Source organism: Harpegnathos saltator, unplaced genomic scaffold, assembly GCF_003227715.2.
Source record: "Harpegnathos saltator strain DR-91 unplaced genomic scaffold, Hsal_v8.6 scaffold409, whole genome shotgun sequence".
NCBI lineage: Eukaryota > Metazoa > Arthropoda > Insecta > Hymenoptera > Formicidae > Harpegnathos > Harpegnathos saltator.
This window is the reverse complement of record NW_020230216.1, coordinates 11539-17307: the sequence shown is the minus strand read 5'-3', so window position 1 is coordinate 17307 and position 5769 is coordinate 11539.

Here is a 5769-nt window from a genome sequence, read left to right as displayed (position 1 = left end):
CAAAATTACCAAAACGAAAACGAGCGAACCATTTCCGCGCAGCAGATTTTGATAAAGTACTAGGAGTACAAATAAGTTTCCACCGTTTGACAAAAGATGGCCCCACCAGAAGGTTATGTTGAAATTGTCATATATAAAACGTAATATCGTAAGTTTGGACATCTGGTAACAACATAACCTTGAAGTATTAGTGACTCCGTATCAGCATCACATAATTTTTTCGCGCGAAAATGTCAAGTTTTGTGCCGAATAAGCGTCATTTGCGGGAACTTTCGATTTACTTCTTTAATTTAAAGAAATCTGCAGCTGAGGCATATCGATTGCTTGTAGAAGCATATGGTGACAGTGCTTTAAGTGAGAGTTGTGAGTGATTTCAAAAGTTTAAAAACGGTGAGTTTGACGTGGAAGACAAAGAACGTAGTGGAAGGCCGAAAGTGTACGAAGACACGGAATTGGAAGTATTATTGGAGGAAGATTCGTGCCAAACGCAAGAAGAACTTGCACTTACATTAGAAGTGACTCAACAAGCAATTTCACATGGTTTAAAATCGTTGGGAATTATTCAAAAACAAGGAAATTGGGTTCCATATGAACTGAAGCCGAGAGACGTTGAACGCCGATTTTGCACGTGTGAAATGCTGCTTGCCAGGCATAAAAGAAAAGGTTTTTTGCATCATATAGTCACTGGTGATGAAACTGGATTCACTACGATAACCCAAAGAAGAGAAAATCATGGGGACTACCTGGCCATGCTTCAACATCGACAGCTAAATCGAATATTCATGGAAAAATACTCATGCTGTGTATTTGGTGAGATCAGCTTGGTGTCGTGTATTATGAGTTGCTCAAACAGAGCGAAACCACTACTGGAGCTCTCTACTGAATACAATTAATGAGATTGAGCCGAGCGCTCAAGGAAAAACGCGCCCATTACTACTCCAGACACGACAAAATTATTCTCCTACATGACAACGCTCGGCCACATGTTGCAAAATCGGTCAAAACCTATTTGGAAACACTTAATTGGGAAGTCCTACCCCACCCGCCGTATTCACCAGACATTGCCCCTTCCGATTATCACTTGTTCCAGTCGATGGCACATGGCCTGTCTAAGCAGCGCTTTACATCATATGAAGATACTAAAAATTGGGTCGATTCGTGGATAGCCTCAAAAGATGAAGAGTTCTTCCGACGTGATATCCGAATGCTGCCAGAAAGATGGGAAAAGTAGTGGCTAGTGATGGACAATACTTTGAATAAAACGTAATGTACCGTTCTTTCACAATAAATTCCTAATTTTTGATAGAAAACGGCAGTAACTTATTTGTACTCCTAATACCTTCACCGTACACAGCACAAATTTTTTCACAAGCCTGCGCAGCGTTCTTCCCTTTGTAATAATATTGCAAAATATGGAGCAATTTTTCATTACTTTTCTCCATTTTCAAACGCAAACCACTTTCCAACCACTGCACCAATTTCGATATTTATACACTCAAAATAACGCTCGAAGAGTCACCTTTCCAACGAGCGTTTAGTGGCGTCGCTGCGATCTGTGTTTCCTGAGTTATTTACAATTTACGCCATCTATCGGGAGAAACGCCACGAACTTTTTCCCAGACCCAATATTTGAAGAATCAGCGACGATACCATCTCAACACTTTCTTCGATATTATTCAAACACGGACCACAATAAGCGATTGATGCTGGGGTGGGTAGCGTCTTCGCTCGTTCGCTTCTATAGTCTAGTTCCCCCATTTTAGACAATCTTCGAGAAATAACTCCCAGAAAAACCTGACCAAAAATGGTCATATCTTTACATGATACAGCACTAAGTTCTTCACAGGATGTTCACCGACATAGAATAGTTTCTGAGTTTCTATTCGCGGAGCTTACCCGTGCTCGTCCGACGGTGTCGGCAGCAATTAGCCACCGATACAGACAAATTTTCCACATTCGGTGTGTGAAGAAGTGAAAGTGCTCGTTCGTCAGTATTGACCGCGGTAAGCCACCCGGAATAACCCATCTCCAAATTATCTAGATAGCAACTAGTATAAACTGTCCTCAACAGGACTCGTGGCTGGGGACAACGGATCACCAAGAGGCAGCAGGACATCTTCTCGGACCCCGCGGATAAGGAACCGTTCCTCGCGGCTGAACAGAGAATTACGAGCACGGAGGAACGCGTATCGTTGGCGCCACACCGTACCAACGAGCCCGCCTCCATAAACTCATACTTAGAATAGACGTCTTTTCAATAAACGGGTCGCCTCGCGGGGCGCACCAAACATTTCAACGTACGAAACGCGAGTACACATTTCTTGCAAGCATCCTTTTTTCCTTCAACTGAGTAACGCACCAGCGCGACGGCGAGCGAAACGTCGCAGAAGCGGCGAGCCGGGCGCGATGGTGTGCGACCGATCGCATTGTACCGAACCGCACTCGGGAAGGCGTTACCGTTACATATTTTGGAAAAATAATTTTGGGTACACACAAAATATCATCTTATTGTCATATATTTATATATCGATATAAATCGTATATAATCTTCATGATATTAATCATATACAATCTCAATTCTTATTTTTTTGCGCATGTTAACATGTTAATTCATGTTACAAATGCATAACAATGCGCGAGACCGTGCTTGTCAAGTACGCTATTATGGTAGCATGGACATAAACCGCCTAAAAGTGGATGTAGCACGGACAGCCACCAGATGCAGGTTTTACCGCCGAGACCTAAAAGTGGATGTAGCATCGTAGTTCCCTTCTCAAAATGGATGCAGATGGCGCCCATTCCCAGTGCGAAAAATCGGTATCGCCGAAAACGCCGTGTTGGCCGCTCTCAGGTTCCTCTCTGGTTATACTCTCTTAATCCCCTGCACAAGAGTTTTCCCGGACTTGAACGTTACCAAAATGCACGAGTTTTTTTTAAAAAGGGTTGCAAAGTAATCGCGGTCACTTTTAAGGTTTTTGGAGTCGTAGATTACGAATCTGAAGTCAGAATTTCAAAATTCAAAATGGCGAATCTAGTACGGTGGTCACGTACCCAAAATTAAATAAATTTTTTATTTTCTTGCTACGATTGGCCTGAAAACTATTACTCGGGAGTTTTTGAGATCGCTGAAGACGGATCTAAAGTCAGATTTTGAAATGATGGATCCAATATGGCGGTCATATACATGTTTTCCCATGAAAATTAGGAGATTCTCGTCTGGTAAATTTAAAAACTATTACTCAAGAGTTTGAGGAATTACTACGAATTTGATTACAAATCTGAACTCAGCAATTGAAAATAAAAGAAAGACAAAATACCCAAAACAAAAGGAATGTAAAATCGGACTTGGAGCCTCCACGTGACGCATCCTGGGTATACTTTATTAAATGGAAAGTATAGCAAATCCTAGTCCTAATATGAGTGTTGAACGCAATTGAATCCGCCATTTTGAATTTTGAAATACTGACCTCAGATTTGTAATTAGCAACCTCTGAAATCCCCCAGTAACAGTTTCCAGGCAAATCAGAATAAAATAGTCGAGATCGGACTAGGAAATCGTGTACTTGACCACCATATTGAATCCGCCAGTTTGAATTCTGAGATTCTGACTTCAGATTTGTAATCAGCGACCCCAAAAACCTCCAAGTAAGAGTTTTCAGACCTATTTGAGTACTTTTAGGGCACTTTCGTAAGGACAAAAAATAGGAAAATTATTACATGAATTTTCTCTTTGTTGTAACCGCGTCCTAATTATTCCACCTTACGCTGCAGTTAGTTAGTAAGCACGCCTTACACAATTCGGTTAGAGTGCTGACACCATAAAGTTGTAATACATAAACTTGCAACTCTGCTGACTGAGATCACGAAAGTAGGTTATTGTGTCAGTCATACCAAAGGCACCAGGATATATAAGACTGGAGCCGAAAAAGAACAGCAGATAGATAGAAGATCGAACCGAGAACTGAGCGTCTCGTTAGTTACGTATAAATCCGGGTCCGTCAATCCACGCTAGTACGTAAGCGCAAGTGTAAGGAAGAACAAATAAACACCACCTTCTTTTGTACGACCAACTACTTCTATCTCGCCTGGACCAGCGAAGCTCGGGATCCCAATCCCTAAGACCACGAGCGAACCCTAAACCTAATCGGCCTTAGTGCATCAGGCGCGAAGGCCACGACATCTTTTCAATTTTCAATCCAATTTTTTTATAATAATAGGTGCAAAATTCAATACCGCAACTCGATCTATCTTAAAATGCTAGTTTCAAGCTTTAATTTGCGAGGTCGCAGGCCTCTCTAAGTGATTTCGTCCAGGAGTTTCAAAAGAAAAGGTTTGGACGAGTATATTCGTCACTGCGCACACGGGAACTCCGTTTGGACAAGCATACTCGGGATAATCCGCAGGAGAGCTTAATCCGTTAATTCCCATAGATAGAGTGGATTGCATGAAAGTGACTACAAGATGTACGATATAATCGAGAATGATAATTATTGGCGAGAAAATATTGTCAAAATAATTTGTCCATAACTGAATTATTCAAATAATCCATTACAAAAATATTTTCGACAAAAAATAATGGCGCCATCTCATTCAACAGAGGAAATCACACGTTAATAATGTTCTATACAGGTCGAAAATTGCAAGTGTTATAAAAAAGTAACAAAAAGACAATCAATAAACAGCCCAAAGTTTTATCCCGACTTTGACCATGCCTAAGCAAACTACAATGGCTGCGTTCAGTAGAACAAAATGATCAGTGAGCGCTTAGTGATTATTGTCTGTGATTGGAGCATTCTTTTAGATTCTTCATAAACCCAGAAATATTTACCAATCAGGAGCGAGAATCACTAAGCGCTGACTGATCACTTTGTTCTGCTGAACGCAGCCAATGACTCCAAACCGACTACTGAACATAAAATTTGACCAAGAGTAATGATTATTGGTGAAGAAAAAATTGTGAAAATAATTTCTTCTAATATAATTGCTTAAACAATTTATTGTAAAATTGATTTTCGATCGAACATAATGGCGCCTTAATTCTTGCAAGATTGATCGCGCGCTAGTCCTTTTCAGTGCCTTTTCAATCCTTTTCACCCCAAATCGTGAGAGGCACGGGGACTCACGTTAATCAAACATCATCTGAAATGAGTCAGAACAATTGATAAGGACGTTAATGCACAATGCGAACTTTAATTCCTCATATCTTGGAGATAAAGAGTGAGTTCAATCTGAAATTTTCAGAGGATCAATGTCTTATATATAACTATCGTTTAGCAGCAAATTTAAGTCGAATTTCAAGAGAAAGAAACAGGCGATTTTTTGTCTCACTTTTTGAAATGCCTGTGAAATGATTGCTAAGTTGAATTACTAAGTTAAAAATGTTGAAAAGTTTACAATTGTGATACAAAAATATAAAACCATATAGAAGTAAAAAAATATTGTGATACAAAAATGTGAAGCGCATGTAGAAGTAAATACATAATATAATATACTCAGTAGACGTCAGGTAACAATAACTTGACATCAATGTTATAATTTTTTTCTTGCTAATATAAACTGTTATATGCAATGTATATTATATTGCGCTTTTATTGTAAATTATAACATTAATGTAATTACTTGCTGCATATATTAATGTTAATGTTATTTGATATTTATTATGAATATACTCTATAAATAAATATACAAAAAAGCAAATAATTTGCGTTATTAAAATCGAAAATCATCTACATTTGACAATATTAATTCCTTAACATATGTTCACTAAAA